Below are 24,067 nucleotides of genomic sequence, written 5' to 3'. Positions count from 1 at the left end.
CCTGCCTCTGCCTCCCAAGTGCTGGGATTAAAGGTGTGTGCCACCACTGCCCAGCTATCATCAAGTTTTTGACTATATGCTATAAAATTTATCTTTTAAAAGACAAAAAATAAGGATTATTTTCAACATTGTGATGCAAATTTCATACATATTTTTGCATAAGGTAAGACTATCTTAAATTCTATTTGTCTTTGATTATTTGAGGTTAATTCATTTGAATTCTTCAATAAGAATATTGAAAGCCTTCATTATATCTATGCTGTTAAGTTCTGTTTACATTTCTGATGCTCCATGTGTTTGAGCCTACTTTGTTGGTATAGACAAGTGCTTTAATTTATCTAAATGACCTAATGTAAGGTTAATTGTGCAGTAGGTCTGTCAGTCATCAGGGATTGCAAATAAAAAGAACAATGAGGCATGTGATGTGTGAGAGGGAATTTACGTATCACCCTGCTGTGCTAAGGGATGCCCAGTCAGCAGGTAACTAACTGCTATTTATTTCCGGGTATGTCTGTGAGGGTGTTTGCAGGAGGGACCGGTGTTTGAACACCGGACTGAGCAAAGGAGGTCACCTCTCCCTAGTGTAAGCACCATCCAATCAATCAAGGGCCAAGTCAGGACAAAAGAGCACAAGGTAGAGTGACTTTGGTGAAGACAAGACAGCAGCAACAAAACTCACAGTGACCAAGAGGGTAGAAGGAAGCCAGGTAGCTGGGCGCTCTGGGCCTGCCCTTAGGCTCTAGTTCTTGGCCCCGTGGTTCTGGCTTCCCTGTTCTCAGACTTTAGGGTGTGGACTGAGCATATCACCAGTTTTCCTGGTTCTCTGGTTCTCTAGCTTATGGAGAGGAGATCCTGGGGCCTTATAACTTTTACAATAGTATCAGCCAGTCTCTCCAAATGGATCTCCTTCTTTATGTCTATGCAGAAATGCATAAACTGTATGTTTATATTCTGTTGCTCCCATTCCTCTGGAGACTCCAAACCCAAAGAAAAGAGATTTTCCGTACTGCTTGTTGGGGTCGAGGGCCACCTACACTCCCCTGAGTATAGACAGGATGGACTGAAGCTGAGCAGCATTCATGTCTTCCAGTCGGCAGTACAGATTGAATAGTAGAAGGCACACACACGAGCACTCCTCAGTGGCACAGCTACAGAGTCCGCACTCTGCAAATGCAAATCCCATCAGTGTTGGGATGAAGAACTGAAATATCGTCGATGGGCACCTATAGAGCCAAAGGACGAACAAGCTATTGCTCTGCACGTGTCATGGTGTACCTTGCGTAAATGGTACAAACTGCATGCCTCCATTTGCGTAAATTACAGACCAGGCACAGCTTATTCATAGGATGTTAGTGGATATAGGATAGCGGATGCCCTCTAGTGGCGAGTTGTGAGTAGGGGGGGACAGAAGGAGAGCTTCTGGAGTCTCTTTCTTAATCTAAATGTTAGCACATGAGTTTGCAGGCTGGGGAAATCAAGGGAGTTGAACACTAGCAAGGTATGAATGTCTCTGCATATATGTAATAACCTACGGATGCTTTGTTTTTTTTTTTTTAATCATTATTTAAGATCTAGTACAGAGTTGTGCACAGGATTCACTATGATAGAAACTGCTCCGATTCGTCTTCTTACAAGGTATGTTCAAATCTCAGGGGAAACTTGAGGCACTTGGCTCATTTCTCTGATAAGTCATATGGTTTCCTTTTCTGGGCTGCTCAGTGGGCATGAGGACTGTGGCCCCATTTTATAGAGTAAGAAGAGGAAACTCAAGGGCTAGAGATGGTTCAATGGCTCAAAGCACTGGCTGCTCTCCCAGAGGACCAGGCTTTGAGTCCCAGTATCCACATGGTGGCTCACAACCACCTGTAACACCAGTGTCAGGGACCTGACAGACTCTTCCAGCCTCTGGGCACCAGGGATGCATATGCTGCAAGACATACAGGCAGACCAAACACCTACACACTTACACTCAATCAAAAAATGCTTTTTAAAAAACAAATGAAAATGAGCCCAGCCTGGAATCCATCGGCCTGTGCATGTTCTGGTTATATAGTCTCTCTGACTAAAGGCAGGACTCCCCAGCACCACCTTGGGAGACGGTCCAAGGACCAGGGTCCATATTTGCCTGCTGGAGTCCCTCCTGAGTCACAGGAACACTGTGGCTCTGTTTTTTGATTTTTCTCTGTGAAGTACAAAGACAATCTTCTCCCAAGACATTTTACATGAACTGCTTAGAGAGACTCAGAAACTCACATTAAACCTTAGTGTCCTTCCATCCAACTGTGAGCTTTCCTTGTCTGTTGGTTTAGTTTCACTGCTCTGTGTCATAAGCCTGGTACTGCCACAGTGTCATCTCACTACCAGATTTCTTCTATAAGGACATTTGCTCTGAAGCATTAGCACTTGCAGTGCTTAAAACAACAAAAATAATGTGTATTGTATGGTCTACCTGGTTCGATTATGTGTGTATGTGTGTGTATCTGTGGTGTGTGCATGTATGTATACGTGCATATGTGGTGTGTGTGCATGCATGTGCATGTGTGCATGTGTATGCACATGTGTGTGCATGTGTGGTGTGTGTGCGTGCATGCGTGCATGCATGTGTGTGCGTGTGTATGCACACGCGTGTACATGTGTGGTGTGTGTGCATGCATGTGTGCGTGCATGTGTGTGCATGTGTGGTGTGTGCGTGCATGTGCATACATGTGCGTGTGTGCATGTTTATGCACATGTGTGCATGTGTGCACATATGTGTGCATGTATGCATGCGTATGCACATACATGTGCATGTGTGGTATATGTGTGTGCATGCATGTGTATGTGCATGTCGTGTGTGTGTGTGTGTGTGTGTGTGTGTGTGTGTGTTTGTTTGTTTGAGACAAGGTTCATTCTGTAGCCCAGACTGACCTTAAACTTAGGGCAGTCTTCTCGCCTCAGCCTCCTGAGTGCTGGGGTTATAGTGTATCCCACCACACTCAGCTTTCAGTTTAGTAATCTTATGGCTTTGTTTGGGACATGGAGGCCTGGAAAAGGGAGAAGAAGAACAAGAGGGGGGGTGGTGCTTAGATGAACAAAGGACAATGCTATGTCTGCATAAAACGTCACACCAAAACCTAGAACTTTGTATGCTAATTTTAAAAATTCATTAATAAAACACTTATTCAAAGGATCATGTTTCCAATAAACTTTGGCACAAGATAGAATAAATGTGAAGAACCTCATCATGGGAAGGGAAAACATCTTTAGGGTGGTCCAAAGGCCATGGCTGAATGTTAAATCCAGCTCTGGGCTTTCTGGAAGAGAGTTGTAAATCTCCTTTGATAACAGTAAATAGGTCAGTTATTAAAAGGAGACAATTTTTCAGTTGCAGATTCCTAGAGAATATGCCAAGAAAGGCCTCTGAAGGTCCCACAGGGAGGGCACCTGGTAGGTGTGGATGAAGCCGGAAATACCACGGACAGGAGAAGCTCACACACTCAACAGCCTTGAGTTTTAGTTTTAGAAAATAAGTTCAAGGAGGAAAAATCAAAGGAATAGTGGAGGGAAGAGAGATTTGGGATTACGAGAGGCCCAGGCAATGTAGGCAGGGAGCAGGCAGATCAGCCCCGTGAACCTGCCCTGGTTCAATGTTGCCTGGTGTCACCTGCACAGGCAAGCTTAGAATTCCTACTGTGGAGAGTGAGTGGACAGGCTGGGCTGTCCAGATTAAAGGTAAATGCACAATAACAATCTATTAACTTCTATCTGCGCTGCCACTCAAACAGGAAAAACAAAACGTGCATGCTTCTGTGTCCCTAGGGTGGGGTGGCGTTAAAATGCCCCCACTGTCTTCCTTGCTGCCCTTGCCTGGAGGGGTAGCTCTCTGTTCTGTGTGTGGTCCTCAAGTCTGTCAGGAAGCTATTTCTTGGAAGATCCCAGTGTGTTGTGAGTTAGCACAGAATTACGAAACTGGATTGCAAAAAATTTGACCTTTCACTATGAGCTGTAGTCACACAGTATTTTGCCCTTTCTCTATTTTGAAAGAATGCTCACTTAACCCATTAAAGTTATAAGAGGCACGAAACTTGAGGATGAATTCAAGGAGGACCCTATTTTTCCAAATATCCATGCTCCTGGGGCTGTGAGAGGTTAAAAGCTCTGGCTGCTCTCACAGAGGCCAGGATTTAATTCCCAGGACACTGACTGCGACCATCTCTAACTCCAGCTCCACAGGAGCCAGTGTCTTCTCATGGTCTCCATGGGCACCAGGCCATGCACATAACAAAACAGACAAAACAGCCATGCACATAAATAAGAATGAAAATGTTCTTTTCTTCTCCACTGATGATCATAGTGATGACAATCCTAAGACTCTGGGTTTAAGCATGGAGGAATGCAAACACGTCTTCACACGGGCATGTGTGCTTGCAAGCCCAGAACCTGGGAGATGGGGACAGGGGGTCTCTCTTTTTGATGTCTTGCTTTGTGGCTGGTTCCTCCAAATTGAAAACTCTCGTCCTACATGGAGGAAACAGACCCATACAACTCTGGACACACATGGAACTTCAAAGCTCAGGCAGCTAAGGAAGCTGCAAGAATCACATGGGCCCTGTGCAAGGTGATAAATACAGCAAAGGAGGCCTTGCTGGAAGGAGACTTTCTAAGAGACTCAGTTTCCTGCAAGTTGTGCAGAGGTGTACCACATGGACAGAGCCACCCATCGTATTGAGAATGTAAGGGAAGGAGCCACCCACCGAGATTGAAGGAAAGAGCCCAGCTCCCCACAATCCCTTTCGAGGACATGCTTCCAATGACTTAAAACATCCCATGAGGCTCCACATCTGTAAGGTTCCACCATTTCCCAGGGGTCCTAGGCTGAACACTAACCAAACTTTTAATACAGGGCTTGTGGGACTCCAACAGGCACCCTCCATATAAGGACTCATTCTCCCTCCTGTCCCCCACCTTACCCTTGGCATATAACTTCTCATATCTGTCACCACCAAAGCTCATGCCCGTGTAAGGTGGTTATGCCAGGAGAGTGATGTAGTACTGAATAGGGAGAGGAAATGCAGGGCTGAAGGAGAGACAACACTACACTCATATCCAGAGACAACCTGGCCATGAGCCTGCAAGGAGCGCTCCATCCGGTTGAATGGCATTGATGTTGATGATGAGATACTTCATCAGCGGCTCTGTGATCTGCTCCAACTGATCTTTTCCCAGAGACAGATTCACATAAGACCTGCACCATTCTATCAGCTGTCAAAGCAGTGCCAATGCCTTGAACTTATAACCTAAGCTGTAGGAGACTCCTGAAGGGCCACGGTTTTCTTTTTTTTTGGGGGGGGGGTAGGGGAGCTTGTTAGTTTTTGTTTTTGTTTTGTTTTGGGCTTCTTTGGGTGCATGACCACTGAGCTGCATAAACTTTTTCTTGTGTGTGTAAGTTTAAGGTTGTGTTTCTTTATACCTGTTCCCAACCTTGTGAGCCTGAACCAATGAAGAGGGCTCACTCTCAGCCACCCTGCTGGCTAGCTGGGGCAGGCTCTCCAAGGGATGTTCATTGATCAAGCTCCTCAAATTATATTATTAATTACACACATGGTACATTTAAAGGATTTCTGTCCCTGCAGCTGATTCATGACAAGTTAGGGGCATGTGTAGAACCACACATTTGTCTCTGGTCAAAATTGTCTAGGGGCTTTCAGCTTCATCGAGCAAGCTGCTCTGCTGTGGGACTGGAAACCCCAGCATGCACCTAGAAAGCAGCTGGAGGGTCCTCCCTCTCCAACCTCAGTCCTCCACACCGACGTAGATAGAGGGTCCTCCCTCTCCAACCTCAGTCCTCCACACCCACGCAGTAAGAGTTTCTTTTCCCTTCATCTCTCGATCGCCAGTTAGAACTTAAAATTCCCACTGAAACCAACGGTGCTTACCCATCAACCTTTGGGACCAAAACAGCATCCCCGAGATGTAGGAGGAGTCACACAGTTGGTATCTTCTGAATGCTGCATTGTCTCGTGATCCATACTGATGCTCTACAGCTGACACTCGCCCTTACGTACACAGGCTATGCCATGAATTGTCAGCACCTGTCCCTCTAGCCCTAGAGACTGCCATCTACCTCCTATGTGACAGAGTCTGTCTCAGTGTGCCAGGTGTGACCAGGAGCAAGGCATCATGAAAGGCTCTGGCTGTGGGCGGAGGACCCCAAGCCTGGATTTTAGCTCCTGATGCTGACGAGCCTTGTGAAGCAGCTCCCGGTCACAGATTCTCTCCGTCCTCTTCTCAGCCCAGAAGAAGCCTGGGGACTTCTCCCTTTGAGGCACAGTGTGATGTGACCTTCTCTTTGATGGACTGGGAATGAACGTCACACCCTAGCCTGCCATGTGCTCTTCCTTCACACCCCTATCTCCTCTATGCTCTGATGCACATTCTTCTATCCAAATTGGAGACAAGAAAATAGGAGTTATGGAGACAAGGAGAACAGAGAGAGTAAGAACAGAGTGTTTCTTATCACCACCATGATTCTTAGTCCAAGTAAGTTTGTCAGTGTCTTAGTTAAGGTTTTACTGCTGTGAGCAGACACCATGACCAAGGCAACTGTTATAAATGACAACATTTAATTGGGGTTGGCTTACAAGGTTCAGAGGTTCAGTCCATTGCCATCAAGGTGGGAGCTTGGCAGCATGCAGGCAGACATGGTACAGGCAGAGCTGAGAGTTCTACATCTTCATTTGAAGGCTGCTAGCAGAATACAGACTTCCAGGCAGCTAGGATGAGTGAGGGTCTTAAAGCCCACACACACAGTGACACACCTACTCCAAAAAGGCCACACCTCCTAATAGTGCCACTCTCTGGGCCAAGCATACACAAACCATCACAGTCAGCATCTCCAACAACTTTAACTATCTGTTGAAGCTGCCACGGATTTGTTGGCTTAGTTTTGTATGACACTTTTGATACCACGGCTATTTGCATGTGAGATTCTGAAGCTGAGACATTGGTCTCAAATGTAGGCATAGTATGTAGTATGTTCCCAGGTGTTACATTAGTCAACTAACCACAGCCACACACATAAGTGCCCATACTTGCATGCACACACACACACACACACATATAGAGAAAGAGAGAGAGAGAGAGAGAGAGAGAGAGAGAGAGAGAGAGAGAGAGAGACTATCTCCAAAGTTCAGGTAAACTATCCTATTTAAAAGACCAATAGTAGTAGTAACACATGTAATCTTGATTTGCCAGGTGAGTGTAGAAAGGGAATGTGCTCTGTTTATTACAGTAAACAACCTTTTCAGGACCTCTAGCATGGCTTGAGGAATTTTGTGGTATGGTTTGGGGCTTGAATCAAGCTAAGTGGACAGACTTCAGCCATTTTAACCCTACTCTTTAGAACATGGCACAGGCTGAGGGCAGGGTATATTTTGTATGTTTGCTTATGTCCACAGTGGCTTCCCATGATTCTCCAGGACTGAGTCACCATCTCTACTTGCAGGACTGTCTCGAGGCTTCCTGGTAGATCACACTACAGCATCTTCATTTATACCATATTCTCTTCTGAAGAGTTGCTTGTGATTGGCCTACCACAGCCTAACCTCCAAAATAGGGGGAAGTTCCATAAAAGGAGTTGTTCCTGTGTGGCCTCCCTCCTCTGCCCTCACCGCCCCCCCCCCATTGTGATAAAACATTGACCAAGGGAACTTGGAGAAGAAAGGCTTTATTTAGTTTACACTTGCAGGTCTGTCACTGAGGGAGGCCAGGGCAGGGACTCAAGGAGGAACTAAAGCAGAAACACAACAAAACACTGTTTACCAGCTTACCCTCAGCTTTCTTAGACACCCTAGATGGCCTGCTACACACAGCGGGCTGGGCCCTCCAGGTTAATCATCTATCAGCACAGCCTCTCATAGACATGGCTACGGCCAGTCTGCTCTGGGCAGCTCCTCAGCTAGGTTCCTTCTTCCTCCGGAGACTCTAGGTTGTGCCAAATTAAAAATGAAAGCTTAGCCAGGACAGGAATGATAAGAACGGCCCAAATCCAGAGAGAAACAATATGAACAATGCAGGGTTTGAAGTTCAAAGCCCAGAGGGTCCTTTCTCTCACTTGGTACAATTTGTAGCCACAGTAGAGAAACCTTGGCTGGAGTTCCTTCAGGCACTTCCTCCTCATCTAGAGGGGACTTTACACAGTGGGTGCTTGCCTGGCTTTGTGTCTTTGTGTCTTCTTTCACTGGGCCAGATGGCAGCATCTGTGCCTGTCTTCCAGAGGCCGCAGGCTCTCAATGCTATCTGCCTTTCCAACTCTCTCGGGGCTGTAGAACAGAGAGGTGGGTTTGCACCCGGCTTCTGGGTAGTAGGATCAGTTTCTCTGTCCAGTACTCTAATTACTACTCGATATACTGTGACTAAGACTTGGAGTCGTTTGTTTGTTTTGTTTTGTTTTGTTTTGTTTTTTTGAGACAGGGTTTCTCTGTATAGCCCTGGCTGTCCTGGAACTCACTCTGTAGACCAGCTGGGTGGTGGTGGCACACGCCTTTAATCCCAGCACTTGGGAGGCAGAGGCAGGCAGATTTCTGAGTCTTAGGCCAGCCTGGTCTACAGAGTGAGATCTAGGGCAGCCAGGGCTACACAGAGAAACCCTGTCTCAAAAACAAACAAACAACAACAACAAAAAAAATGACTTGGAGTTGTCTTGGCTCAGCCACCTGCCACTTTCAGGACTTAACCTTCCATATTCTCAGAGGTTCAAGTCTTCTGACTTGAAAAATGAAAGTTTGTGTTATGTACAATTCCTTTATCTATAAGCCATTTTGTTGTTGTTGTTGTCGTTGTTGCTAAAACAAAATTCCAAGAACTGGGTACTTCATAAAAAAGTTTTCTTTTTTTTTTTTTAATTTTTGCTTGCTTGTTTGGCTGCCTGCCTGCTTTCTTTCCTCCTCCTCTTCCTCCTCCTTCTTCTTCTTTTCTTTTTTAAAGATAAAGTCTCGCTAGGTAGCTCTAGCCATCCAGGGGCTTACTAATATAGAACAGGCACAGAGATCCTCCTGCCTCTGCCTCCTGCATGGATTAAAGCCATGCCCACCATGCCAGGCCCAGCAAGGAAAATGGTTTATTCTGTTTGTCCTCATGAGGGCCCAAAGCCAAGACTGTTCAGTCTGTGGAAATGACATCACACTGTGTGGCACCATGGGAGAGCTTGTTCTCTCACAACTCACTCCTGTGTGAACCAGCTGGGGCTCTCCCCTGAGAACTCCGCTAATGTCTCTGAGAATGGAATCACTAATGGCTTTTCTAGGGGCTCCATCTCCAGAACTCCATGGGCCACACACAAGGATCAAGCCTTCGCAAAGAATGCAAATATACCCCACCACAGTAGGAGGACAGCAATGCTGTGTCCTTCCCAAGGCTGCCTCCCCAGGGTCAGAGCCCTGTTGGCATCACACATTAGCCAGTCTTTTATTTATTGTTTGCAGGGGACAGAGGAGGAAATGGTGCCAAACTACAGAACGACAGAGCAGAATAGAGTTTCCATGCCTTCTCCTTGTTCATGTGCTATAGACAATAGCATTTGTTATTGTCTCTCATAAAGGGTGTGTGGAAATGGAGGCAGGACCGTAATCATCACCACTATTTTTCTTCTAGTATTAGGGGGCACCATTTTACCCACAGGAGCTACTGCCTCTGAATTTGAGGGCTCACCCTTTAGCCGAGGGTCTCATTACAAGTTGTGGGTGAAAGGCAGAGGCCCCGATTTTACCCAACTTGTCAGTACTATGTTCCTTGATTCTAAAGTGGGAATTCACGAATCCTTATTAGCTACGAGTGAAGTGAGAAGCCGGCATGCTCCTGCCAAGGGCTCCTGTATGCTCCCAAGGCTGAGACTTTATGGCATGCTCTAATGTACAGCAGACTTCAGAGCACAACACACTGGAGACGATCAACCATGTACCCTCAGGATCCTGGCACTGCCTGGAGCTGCTGCTGCCACAGTGGCCTGGCATAATGAGAGGGGATTAGACTGTATATATCCAAGCCAGGAAAAGATCAGATTTAAAACTCTAACAATTTCTACTATACCAGTAGTACTATGTGTCACTTCTGCAGACGAGAATGTCGTCTCATCTTAAGTTGGGTACCGTCTGTAAGACATCTGTCCAGCTTCCCTTATTTAGAAAACTAGTCAGGTATTTTCACAGGGCAGACTAGATGAAAGGTTGTCTCCCAGGCAGGTCACCTTTGCTGAAGTGACCAGGTAGTTAGAATTCCACCGTGAACATAAAGGAGAGGATAGCCCATTGGCACAGCTGAGGGAGGTCAGATAGGCTCTTAGGCCAGAGACTGGAGTGTCCAGAGCATCCATCTGCTGGCTTTTCAGATCATATCTAGCAAATCTGTGCTTTACAATCCTCCAAAGACCAATATGAGTATAGCTGCCAGGAATGTGGCTTGGTTGTTTTTAGCTCTGAGAGAGGAATGAGAGAATTAATAACATAGAGGAAAAATACTTTAGGCACAGATAGCCACAATTATATTTACAGTTTCTGGGTGTGCACACACCCTGACAAATTTATCCATGAACCCTAGATTGGGAAACATAATTTTCACTTTTGCTTCTTGTGGGGAAAAACAAAAATTTATTCAAGAAACTCTTCAAGGACCTAAACAGATCCCTAGACACTTTTTCTAGAAAATAATCTAAAGTTGATGGCATCTGAAGTTCAGTGCTAACTAAACTATTGACAGCCACATTGCTAGATATGAGAAAGCAAAGCTACTCCTGAGGCTTAAGGTGGTGAGAGAACCATTCATGGAAGAGGTGGGATTTGCCTCTGACCAGAGCACCAAGGGTGTAGACACCAGGCGAGGAGTGGGCATGGCGAGGCTTCGAAGGTCCTGGTGTCTCAGTCATCACTGTGACCCCCCATGTGTGAGCCTCAAGCAGGGTGACCTCAAACCACGCCTAAAACTTGCCACCACCTCGAACATCCCGATGTCATCAGATTCCACATGGCAATCAACTTTTAAAAATGTGCATGTATGTATGTCTGTGTGTGTGTGCCTGTGCCTCTGGGTGTCTGAGGAAGCCAGAAGAGGGCATCGGGTCATGTGAGGACAGTTCCTAGCAGTTCGGAGCCACCATTCAAGTTTTGGGAGCCCAGCTCAGTCCCTCCACCAGAGCAGCCAGTGTTCTGAGTTGCTGAACCATCTCCCAGGCCCCTTCAAAGATCTTAAACTCCATTTATGAAGGGGCTCAGACAAAGCCGCCATTATCTAAAAGACGGCTTAAGTGTGCCTCCTTTTCCACTTACATATCTGGGTGAGGCCAGATTTTCTTCATCAGCTACAACCAAGACAACATATTTCAGCAGATTCCAATTAAGCCTAGAGCTGATAGGAGACTCAGCTGTCTTCCATTACGGCCTACACCGAAAAGATCTGCAGCACTCCAAAAAAACGCGCCCTTCTTATGCAATACTTTGGCTCGGGAAAACACAGTTATTTTTATAAAAGTCTGTACGTTGTATAATGAGATTACTATTTTTTTAAGGAATTAAAAAGAACGTATAAAGCCTCCCGATTATAATAGCTAATGCTGGAAACATTAGATCTAGTCCTTGCCAACCTGAAGTTCCTCACAGCCTCAGTTTCTAAAACAGTTCAGTGGGCAGGGAGTTCAGGTTGCCGAAGCAATTTCCTGTCCTCTTGTCCCAGGGTGGTGCCCAGGCTTCCGCTAGTGTTTCTACGTCCCCTTGTGTCTAGAGCCTCAAAGACGAGGCTGCCCATGTGGCTTTTAGGAGCGCCTGCCATTCTGACCACTGTTCCCTGGTCACAGTTCGAGCTGGTGGGCTGGCCGTTTACCCCGGAAGTGAACAAGCAAAGGAAGGCTCCGCTCACACTTTGGTTACGGATGTGCTTTTTGCCACGGGACTGTGGACATTTAAGTCCCCCGAGCATAACTCCTTAACGGAAAGGCTGCCTTTCCCTGTCTGTCTGTCTGTCTGTCTGTCTGTCTGTCTGTCTGTCTGTCTGTCGGAGTTGGCTGCTGCCTACCTCTCTGCTTGGCTGCCTTTCTCTGCCTGCCTGCCTGCCTGCTTGTCTGTCTGTCTGTCTGTCTATCTGTCTGCTATTTTTTTTTTTTATTGCATCTAGCTTTCATTTTTATCACATTTTAGGAAATCTATATTCTGAGCAGTTTCATTCCGTTTGGTGGTGTCAAACAGTGTGGTGGTTATTTTGACATTCTTCTGCTCACAGATTTCTCAAGCTCTAAAAATTCTAATGCCTTAGTTTTTATGGTTTTATGGTGCTGGAAATGGGACCCGGGACCTTGCGAAACGTGGGCTACATGTCCACCAAGAAGCTTGCTATTCGGTGTTGCTATAAAAAGACAAAGAGGAAAGAAAACCCACACAGCCATGTGAATGACCATAAGAGGGCAACTCCCACCCCAACCAAACACGACTCCCCTGGCTCCTTGGCAGACAGGTGCCGATCTGGGCCAACTCCCAGAGGACCCATTTCCGGAACGGCTACACACGTGGTCTCTGAGCACAACTGTGTGAACTACGTCCCAGTGCTGGGTGGAGGCAATAGTGACTCCGCCGGAACAGCTCACCTGCAGGAAGACAGCCTGTAAACAGTGGGAGGAAAAGCCCTCGGACCTGAAGGCCAACTGGAAGATACTGGATCAGCTGACAACATTGCTCGAGCTTAAAGAAAAGCGCTTTTGAGCCGAGCAGTGGTGGCCCATGCCTTTAATCCCAGCCTTTAATCCATTTGGGAGGTAGAGGCAGGCAGATTTCTGCGTTCGAGGCCAGCCTGGTCTACAGAGTGAGTTCCAGGACAGCCAGGGCTACACAGAGAAACCCTGTCTCGGAAAAAAGGGAAAAAAAAAGCGCTTTCTAAATCAGCAAGCCTGGAGGTCCAAGATTACGTATTCTCCGACAGTGGGTCACGGCAATGGTCACCTTCTTAAATGCCTCCCACTTCTCTCTTCTATCACTTTGCTTCTCTCTTTGGACACACCACATATTTATTTTATTGGGTCTTAAAATTTCTAGGCCGTATTATTTGAATAATTTACTCCAATTTCCAATTTGAAAAATTTACTCCAATAATTTACACCCATTTCGTTTGAGGTTAACCAGCTCCCCCTTGTGGCCATTGAAGGAAATAAGGTTTGTGGGTCTGGAGAGCTGTGAAGTTAAACTTTGAATTTATTTTCAGAGCTTAAAATTTGAAGTGGTTCTTACGCAACTTCAGTTTGGAGATTCTAGATCGATTACAACTGGTGGGGGGTTATTTAAGATAAAAGACTTATTTCTATGCTGAGAATAAATATCAATTGTTTCAATATATAGATCAACATTTTCCATCTCGCGCTTTTAAATGTGCTCATAAATACGTATTTATTGCTTAAGGATTGTAAAATGTTTTATTAGGTTAAAGTAAAAAGCTTTCAGGAAGTGGCATATGCCTTCCCAGCCCACGGGACAGAATCGATCCAGGAACTTCGTGGCAATGTACTGCACTGGTACGTTTTTAAATGAACAGTAGCCATGATGAAGCTAAAGGTCTGAGCATTAGAAACAGAACCAAACACTCCAAAGCGGGTTGGTTTCGGGTTGAGAGGGAGAAGCTATCGGGAGCAGGTCAGGCCTGGCTGTTGGTGGGCCTCAGTGTTCTTAGGTGGGTTTCCCACAGAGCAAGCCGGAATCCACCCATCACACGATGCAGGGAAACGGGTCTGAACATTGACTCTGCCTGGCTGGAAAACCTCAGAGAAGGACTGAAAAGCAAAGCAGTCGTTCCTGCTTCCACTTCCCACCTCCACCAACAATATGGACGTTGATTGACAGCAGCATTGCTAATATGATGATGTTAACGTCACTTTGCCTACACACAGGGAGCTTCCTTCTAGCTTCCTTAGCTGTAAGGAACCTTGAGTCTGCTGGGGTTTCTAGAAACTCCAAACAACAGAACATTTTAGTCCTGTTCTGCAGGGTTGTTCCATTACAATTTTATTTTTTGAAATAAAATCTGACTTCAGAGAAGCACCTTTATTAATGATATTTATTCTAATTATAAAGTGGTAGTCATTCTACTTATAGGAGAAAACAAGGGAGATTATATCTTGTGATGTTCTCTTAAAAGAAAAGTTAATAGCCATGCTGCTTATGACATTTAAAACTATTTTATAACAAAGCCAGGTGTGGTGGCATATGCCTTTAATCCCAGCACTCAAGCAAAGGCAGGCAGATCTTTATGATTTAGAGTCCAACCTTGTCTACATAGGAAATCCAGGCCAGCCAAGGATCGAGACCGTGACTCAAAAAACAAAAGCCACAACAAATTAAACATAACCTACAGCTAGGTCTCTTAGAAATGAATTACAAAACAAAACAAAACAACAACAACAAAACAAAAGCAAACAAGCATAAACCCACAGACAACATGAACAAGATGTAACTGGTCCCATCTGCTGTTATAGATTGCATGGAGACATGGGTGTCCCCTGTTACAAACAGTATTCAGGGGCCATCAAGATGACTCAGCAAGGAAGCTGACTAGAGTCGCAGGCAATTGTTAGTTGCCATGTGGGTGCCGGGTCTCAAACCTGGTTCCTCTGGAAGGGTTCCTAACCTCTGAGCCATCTCTTCAGGAACCGTGGTCTGGATCACCAAAGCCCATGAGATGAAACTTGCTTATCCTTGTGTGACATTGCTATCAGGTGGTTGACACATTAGGAGGCAGGACAGGGAGAAGAAGTTAGGTATTCCCCTAAAGATGACTGTAGTGAGAATTGTGGTTTCTTTGAGAAACACAAGAGATATTGTGGGGATATGTTTCATTTTAATCCCAGGCGTGGGCTATGGGGCTGCTTCAGACTGTCCGCAGCAGCTGACTATGATTTGCCTTGTGCTTTAGCAGGGGCGTGATTTTGCCAGCTGTAGATGGTTTCTGCGATTGTTTGATATTTGGAATTCTGGGGACTCTTCAGAGGGTATATTCGTGCTAGGTCGCTGAGAGAGGGGGTGGGTTGCTGGTGGCAGTTTGTTAAGTACTCATGCACAAAGAAGGAACAACAACGAGAAAAAAAAAATTAGATAACCTGACAGCAAAGATCAAACTCGCTCCAATGAACTCTGTGCCCCTAATCATCAGGGAGTAGCCTAACAATAACATCGCCCCCTTTCCCTTCTCTCCTTTGTTCTCCTATAGTTAGTGTTAGGGGGTTGAAAGGGCAGAAAAAGGTGGGGAGGGGTGGAAGAAAAAAGAACCCACAGAGTAGCTAAAGCCCAGCTACAATGGTTGTTAGAAACATTAGTCTGTCTGCCACCCCCAGCCCGTGTGTGTGTGTGTGTGTGTGTGTGTGTGTGTGTGTGTCTGTCTCTGTCTTTCTGATTGTCTCTGTTTCTGTCCCTGTCCCTCCCCCTCCCCCTGAGTGTGTCTCCTCTCTTTCTTACACACTCCCCTCACCTTCCCGGCTTCGATTAAAGCAAAAGTCCTTGCTGTACCATCTGCTCATACCACGATGTCTGCCTTAACCACAGCAGCAGAGTATACAGGGATCATCAAGTCTGATACACCCCGAGAGAGATCTCCCCTCCTTCCAACCCACTGACGAGTCCCCACTGCAATGGAAGGGTAACGGACAAGTTTGGCAGCTAAAGCGAAGATTCATGTTTCTTCTCTATGGCAGACAGCCTTCCAAGGGGATGCCTAGGAGGCCTGCTTAGCTGCTGAGGGCTGAACTGTATCTGCTACACGACACATGTGGAAGCCCTAAACCCCAGTAATTTAAGGGCCGTCTTCATTTGGAAATAGGGATGCTGCAGAGGTAATTAGTTAAGATGTAGTTAGGAGGGTGAGCCCTAAGCCAGTAACTGGTCTCCTTATATGAATCTGGACAGAGGGCAGCCCGCAGTGACAAGCCACAGAACCCTTGTGATCAGGGCGGAAAGGATTGTGGCTTGTTTCTGCCACTACAAAATCATTCCCCTGGCTCTACGGCTTAGTCCTATGGGGAGCCCTCTTTGCTACCACATAGGAAGTTCCTGCTCATTCTTCAGTGTTTGCATCACAAGTCATTTTTGCTCTTTCTGGGGTCACAAGGGTCTCCAGATAATGAGCCTGAAATGATGTCTGGCAACTCTTCCTAGGACCCACGTACATGCTCGTGAATGAGTGATTCCAAGTTCCCATAAAAACTCAAGTGTAACAACTTCCATGTGTCCTAGGACTAGGAAAAAGTCCTCTCTTTTGGGGGAAGCAGGGACAAGGAATCTGGCTTTGCTCTGTTGTCATGGCTAGTCTTAAACTCCAAGGCTCAAGTAAATCCCCTGCCTCAGCCTTTATAGTAGCTGGGACTACAAGCATACACCATTAAGCCCAGTTTAAGGAAAAAAAATTAATTCAAGAAAATAAGTTCTAATGAGCACTAACTGTACTTGCCTTCTGTATGAGCCCTGCCCCCTTCCACCCTCCACCCCACTTCTGCCCCCTGCCCTTGCCCCATCCAACCCAACCGCATGCACTTTAATATGCCCATTGTTATACGGATAAGAGCCAATACTATTCTAGATCTCAGTAAAGGCCAGGAGGTGACAAGAACATGCACATCACTAATCTGTCCTCTGACAATAGAATCACGGTTACTCACGAAACTGTTGCTGTTCTCTGTAGTTCACACTGGAAACCGAAGAAATGCCACTGGCACCTTTGGCCGGTGGTCGCTTCCCAACCGACAGCCCCCTCCCTGGGATTCTCAGAGAAGTAAGTTCAAGCAGGTCATCCCGGAGGCAAACAGGTGACAAGTGTGAAAGAAACAGCGCAGTGTCTGTCCAAAGGTCGGCTGAAAAGGTCAGGAGAGCGGAAGTCTTAAGGAAGGAAAAATGTCAGCTATGCTGTTATGAGGGAGAGCAAGAATCCACTCCTCCATTGTCAAAAATGTCCAGACTGCCGCTTGTGATGCCCCAGATCCAACTTTTTTAAGGCTGGCTTGCAAACTGAAAGGAATGTGCATTGCTTGGGAAATGGCCCTCTGTTTTGAGTGGCCTGGGAGCTACTAAAAAGATACTTTTTAGCCGTTCTCAATCATTTTGATTTTCTGAAGAGTTTTGTGAGCAAAATATCTTTTCTGTGCCTCTCCCACACCTCATTCCCAATCCCAAGCGACTAAAACATAGGGATTCATTCCCTTATTGGATACTCATGGGGTCGCAATTGTCACAAGCTAATCTATATCCCCCCAAACATCCTTAAAATTATTGCTTTCTTCTTCTTTTAATAGAGGACCTCATGTAGACCAGGCTGGCCTCAACTCACAGTGTGGCAGTGGATGACCTGGAATTCCTGATGTTTCCTGCTTCTTCCTCCCATATACCTTCAGGTATGTGCCAGCACACCCAGTCATTGTTTTTGTTTGATACCTGCACACACATTCCATGTTAAATATGAGGTCATTCCCTGTAGCTGTCCAGGTGGGCACCAACTGAACACTAAGTGCATGGTATGTCAGTCTATGGTTCCCCAGAGCACTAAAGACCCCTATTCTTGCCTCTAAGCCTATGTGCATCTTTTACAAACATGGTTCCATCCATCTGCCAATCAACTCACACATCAAACATTATGAGGATTGAAACCATTTTGAAATGGGAGTATTATGTATCAGGTTCCCAAGGAAAAATACTAGTTTGCAATTAAACCCTGATGTTGTTTCCTGCAGTCTGACCCTGCCCACTCCCCCAAGTCAGAGAAGTGGGGGTCTTTCAGGTTACAGATTCTCAGGGAGAATTCACATGGGGGAAACTCTTCAAGCTTTTAAAATCAGAAGCAAGTTGGCAAACATTTCGGATCTGCCACGGGAAGACAGTGAGGTGAGGGGACAGAGACTCCTTTCAAGTGCACATGGATGAGCTCACTGAGTCATCCCACACCTGGGAGATTGTAGAATACTGGAAACTCCAAAGCCCAGGGCCAGGCTTTACACGTTTACTGCAAACCCGATTGTTGGGAAGGAGTTCTCAGTCTAACTGTGGGCAGTTGGCCTTTTGGGTTACTATGACTCTGATTCAGAACATTTTGGATTTGGGACCATCTCGGGTTTCAGGCGTTCGGATTAGGAATGCTTGTCTTTCTTTGCTCCCTACTGCTGTGATGAACAACATGAGCAAAGCCACCTGGGGAGGAAAGGGTGTATTTCACCCTACAGCTTAGTCACCATTGAGAGAAGTCGGAGCAGGAACTCATGACAGGAACCTGGAGGCAGGGACTGAAGCAGAGGCCATGGAGGATACTTCTTCTAGCCTCTGTCCATGGCTCTCTTAACTTGCTTTTACACACACACACCAGGACTACCTGCCCAGAGAACAAGAACAAATACGGTCCGTGTGATCTGCTTGAGCCTGATTCTGAAGCTGCTCATACCACCTTCCCTGTGTGCACTCCACTTACTATTTGAACAGCTGATCTTTTTAAAGCCTTATTTGTCCAACCATCTACCCTTATAAACCTGTTATCTTGAGGCCTAGAAATGAAGCTGTTTCTGGTTCCAAAGAAGCCACCTTCAGGGTTTCCATCAAGATAAGCTAATATATGGTATGGTATACACACACACACACCACACCACAGTCACACAGCTGTATTTCTTAACCACCGTGGGAAAAAGTGCTCCAGACAGAACAATCTGACAGGAATCTCATGGTGACAGCACAGCTGACTAACACAGAGTCTCACTCCCAGTGTAGGTGGCCAGGGCACCGTTGTCTGTAGCTTAGGCATTTACTGGGACAGTAGGCAGGATGTTGGTACACTAAGGCATACAGGACAGCTGAACAGCACTAGAAACAGGTCCTCAGACCTTAGCACCATGAGGCCATGATGGAAGTAGCATTCGGGCCTTGGAATCCAGCACATAGGCAGCAACACCCGACATGACCAGAACAAAGACTTAACCCATAGTTCCAAAGAAAAGTTCCTGATGGACTAATCTGTAGTTCTGCTTCTGGCTAACTGAGGTATGCCAACTTAGGATGTGGTTTTTAGGCTTAAAGGTTTACCTGGAGAAAGGCTCAGGACTGTATTCCAGTCCCAAACACCCAGTGCAGTTACAGGCCAGCTAATAAAAACATTCTGTTGGCTTGAACCCACGTCCAAGTGCTCTTCTCTGGTGGATGTCTCACACCACATCAAAGGGTAGCCTATTTCCTTCAGTACCCAACCAGGTTCTGAGGGACAGCCAGTAGACTCATACCTTGCTGCTCATTTTCATCAGCACCTAGCCAGGCCTTGGAGGATGACCCAGTGTGCTCCATAGGGACAGACTCTCTAGGGACAGACAAGACATGAGGACAGTCTTGCTTCAGGGAGACTCTAGAGTCTACGGGGGGAGCTTCTTGTTACTTCCTATCCTTGTAGCCTCATTAGTGACATGGCAGAGGCCCAAAGAGCAATACAGGGCCTCATCTGTCTACAGCTCAAGCTGTGTAGACATTTTGCATTTTTCCCAAGATATAGATTTCCCTGAAAAACCCATTAGAAGCTCCCCACAGGCCTCCTCCCAACCGAGCTCTTTCTGCTCCGCGGAAAACAGTTCTATGGTGAATTTTATGCATTCTAGGGAGCGTGTGAAATGTCATCTTTTTGTGTTTCTAGTGAAAAAATAAAAATTAAGTCAACAGCAGAGAGCTAGGTAAGCATTTAGTCCTAGCACTCACGAGGCAGAGGCAGGCAGATCTCAGTGAGTTCAAGGCCAGCTTCATCTAAATAATGAGACCCTGTCTCAAAACAAACTAATGAACAAAGGCTGAACAGGTATCTGATGTACTCTCTCACTTTAAAAAACAAGCAAACCCAAAACCAACTCAAATGTATGAACCTATGGTTTTCAAATGGCAGACCACAGCAACTCGTAGCAGTGGCCTCCTGAGAAATGACACAAAGAGACAAACGCTTTTGTTGTCGGAGTCACTGACCAGGGGTGATCCAGCAGCAGCTCAAGGAGAAAGAAAGGAAAGAGTCTGTGAGGACAGGGGCTATTGAGGACTAGAGTTCAGTATTGTCTGCAGCATGCTTCAGCTTGCCCCAGCTCCAGCTACACACCCTACATAATAGAAGCCAGTAAGAATCTATTCCAATAGTACATGAAACATAAAATACCTAAAATAGCCCAAAATGTAGGGCATCTGATCTGGGGACTTATAAAGCTACAGTTATTAAAATAAGCTGGTATTGTCAGAAAGATGGGAAGCTGGTCACTGCGGAGAATAGGATCTAACAATAGATCAGATACGTGGTTGACTGATTTCTCAGCGAAAGCACACGGACAGCTAGCTCAGTGGAATTTCAGATTATTTTGTCCGAAAATGGCGGTGGACCAGATGGACATTCTTATGCAGAAAGATGAAGCACAATCACGTCTGCACCATATGTGGAAATCGGCTCAGAGGCATCACAGGCTCACAGGCAAAATCTAGCTGTGTAATTGGTACCGAGGAAATTGGGGTCCCCTCTTAGTCTCAATGAAAGAATTTAAGAAGGATCTCAAGTAGGAGCTTGAGGAAAAGGTTATGAGACTCGGTTTTAAAATACAAGGCAGGCAAACCTCCACTGGAGGAGGAGAGAGAAGAGGGGAAGGGTCATGTCAGTTGAGTTAAGGTTGAGTTAAGCTGGAGTGGAGGTCAGTCGTGTGATGCCAGGCAGCCACATGGCAGGGATTGGGAGGGAGGGTGCTTCAGAGAAAGATCAAGGAAGCCAAAAGTATTAGGGAAAGCATGTTCAGAAAAGAGACAGAGGAAATTACAACTTATGCCTTTCTGAGCAATTCTGAAAAGCCAGTAGACTTACCATCCTTAGCATGGCTTGAGATGAGCCCACCTTGCTAAAGTCGTCCCCTGGCTAGATGACTGACGGGCAGCTCAAGTGTCAGGTCTCCATGAGAGCTAGGGGGATTCCATTCTCTTGACCAGAGGAGATTTCCCTTAATGGCCTCTACTGCTGTGTATCAAAGCATGGAGGGGCACATGCTGGGTTGTCTATAGCAACACCTAACAGCATAAAATTCCATCAAGGTTAAGAATTTCAGCTGCTACTGAGGGAATGGCCAACCAATGACTGGCCCAACTTGAGACCCATCCCATGGGTAAGCACCAATCCCTGACATGGTTAACAATACTCTGTTATGCTTGCAGACAGGAGTCTAGCATGGCTGTGCCCTGAGAGGCTCCACCCAGCAGCTGACTCGGAAAAATGCAGACATTCACAGCTGAACAGTGGATGGAGCTTAGGGACTTTTATGGAAGAAGAGGAGGAAAGATTGCAGGGCCTGAAGGAGATAGGAACTCCACAGGAAGGCCAATAGAGTTGACTAACCTGGACCCTTGGGGCTCTCAAAGACTGAACCACCAACCAAGGAATGTACACAGGCTGGACCTAGGCCTCCCCACACATATGTAGCAGATGTGCAGCTTGACCTTCATGTGGGTCTGGAACAACTGGAGTGGGGGCTGTCCCAAAAGCTGTTGTCTGTACATGGGATATGTCCTTCTAGCTGGGCTGCCTTGTCTGGCCTCAGCAAGAGAGGAAGTGCCTCGCTCTGCAGAGATTTGATATGCAAGGGTGTGGGGGTACCTTGGAGGGCACCACAACCAAGGTAACTTATAGAAGAGATGACTGGTCCTTACAGTTTCAAAGGGTGAGTCTATGACCATCACGGAAAGGAGCATGGCAGCCAGCCGACCTGTATGGTACTTTAGCACTTGCATATTAATCCATAAGCATGAGGCAGGGGGTGGGGAGAGAGAGAGAGAGAGAGAGAGAGAGAGAGAGAGAGAGAGAGAGAGAGAGAGAGAGAGAGAGAGAGAGAGAAAGCAAGCTAACTGGGAATGGTGTGGGATTTTGAAACCTTAAAGTCGGCCCTGAGTGACACACCTCCTCTAACACGGCCACACCTCCTAATCCTTCCCATATGTCTCTACCAATTGGGGACCAAGTATTCAAATCTATGAGCCTACGGACACCCTCATTTAAATTAATATACTCTCTAGCTTGCTTTTGGTCATGGTGGTTTTTTTTTGTTTTGTTTTGTTTTCAAAACAGGTTTTCTCTGTGTAAGCCCTGGCTATCCAGGAACTCACTCTGTAGACCAGGCTGGCCTTAAACTGAGAGATTCACTAGTCTTTGCCTCCTGAGTGCTTGGATTAAAGGTGTGTACTACCACCTAGCAGTTATGTGTTTTTGTTTTAATCACCATAATAGAAACTTAATTAAAAATGGTTGTGAGCTACCCCAAGTGGTTGCTGGGAACTGAACTCAGGCCTTTTACAAGAGCATTATATGCTTTTAATTCCAAAGCCATCTCTTCAGTTGTTTTGAAACCTAAATAAATAAGAAAAAACCAAACCCTTGGGTTTCTGGGATTTGAACTCAGGTCCTTATACTTGGCACTGCAAGAGCTCTTAGCTGGTGAGCTGTCTTCCCAGCCTCAACCTGACATCTGACAGGATGCTACAGTTGTCCTTGCTGATATTTTACACAACATAATTCTTAAGGGCTGCTTGGTGCATTATGGAGTGTTTAGCAGTAACCCTAACTTCTTCATTCAAGTGCCAGTAACTCTAACATAATCATGACAAATCCCATATATTTACAATTGTCCACTGGGAGACAAAATCATCCCCCACAGGAACACTGGGCTGAATAAACTCAATTTAAAAGGACCAAAGCAAGCATTTGCAGTAGTAATTTGATGTGATTCTAACTCTTTATGTACCTTTTAGACTGAAATGTAAGGCTTGGTTACAAGCTATTTTCTCAATATTTCCAAGTAGCTATAGCGGGGTGGGGGCATCTATTTCCTATGGACTATTAAAAGCCTACTATTCGGTCAGTTGTGGAGAGACATAGATGAGGTGAGTTCGGGTCTGTAGGGAGGCAGACAGCTCCATCACACGCTACAGACCTCTTTCCAGGTCTCAGTTGTCAAAGACCCTGTCCAGTGGGACACACTAGGCGAGCATCATGAGTGTTCATTGGGAGACTCAATCCAGTAATGACAGAGAAAGATATGGAAAGATTCTTCAAGGGTTATGGACAGATAGGAGATATTGATCTGAAAAGAACTTTTGGTTTTGTGGAATTTGAAGACCCAAGGGATGTAGATGATCCTGTTTATGAACTTGATGGAAATGAACTTTGCAGTAAAAGGGTTATTACTGAACATATTCGGGCTCAGGCTCGGGCTTGAGGTGGATGAGGCAGAGGATGACATTCTGACCGTTTTAGTAGTTGCAGACCTCGAAACGATAGATGAAATGCTCCACCTGGAAGAACAGAAAACCAACTTATAGTTGAGAATTTATCCTCAAGGGTCAGCTGGCAAGATCTCAAAGATTTCATGAGACAAGCTGGAGAAGTAACCTTTGCGATGCACATCGATCTAAAGTCAGTTGAGTTTGCCTCTTACTGTGACTTAGAGAGTGCTATTGAGAAACTTCCTGAAAAGGAAATTAATGGGAGAAAAATAGAATTAATTGAAGGAAGCAAAAGGCACAGGTCAAGAAGAAGGTCACGATCTCGGACCAGGAGTTCCTCTAGGTCCCATAGCCAATTTCATTCCCATAGGAGCAAATCTTACAGCTGATCAAGGAGCAGGAGTCGGAGCTGGAGCCAGAGCAGGAGTGGGAGCTGGAACCAGTCTACTTCTGGTCGTGTCCTATGCTTGAGAAGAGCCAGAGATGTGATTCTTGAGGTAGATTAAAGTCTCAAGCATCCATGGATTGACAGAGGTCCTGGTCTCAGTCCAGGTCTAGATCAATTGACAGAGGCAGTTAAACTGTAAACAGTTTGTGGGCTGGTGAGATGGCTCAGCAGATAAGAGCACTGACTGCTCTTCCGAAGGTCCTGAGTTCAAATTCCAGCAACCACATGGTAGCTCACAACCATCTATAATGAGATCTGGCGCCCTTTTCTGGTGTGTGAGAAGATAACTACAGTGTACTTTGGGTCGGAGTGAGCAGAGGTCCTAAAGTCAATTCCCAACAACCAGATGAAGGCTCAGTGCAGCTACAGTGTGTGCTCA

The 24,067-nt window shown here is 46.0% G+C and overlaps 1 pseudogene; it reads left to right on the top strand.

Annotated features, from left to right (window-relative positions):
* Positions 1-13,509: 13,509 nt before the first annotated feature.
* LOC116084161 lies at positions 13,510-23,820 on the top strand (annotated as a pseudogene).
* The last annotated feature ends 247 nt before the right edge of the window (positions 23,821-24,067 follow it).

The sequence above is a fragment of the Mastomys coucha genome, unplaced genomic scaffold, assembly GCF_008632895.1.
Source record: "Mastomys coucha isolate ucsf_1 unplaced genomic scaffold, UCSF_Mcou_1 pScaffold9, whole genome shotgun sequence".
In the NCBI taxonomy this organism is placed as follows: Eukaryota; Metazoa; Chordata; class Mammalia; order Rodentia; family Muridae; genus Mastomys; species Mastomys coucha.
Note: the sequence above shows the minus strand (reverse complement) of the source record. Positions and strands in the feature narration are given on the sequence as shown.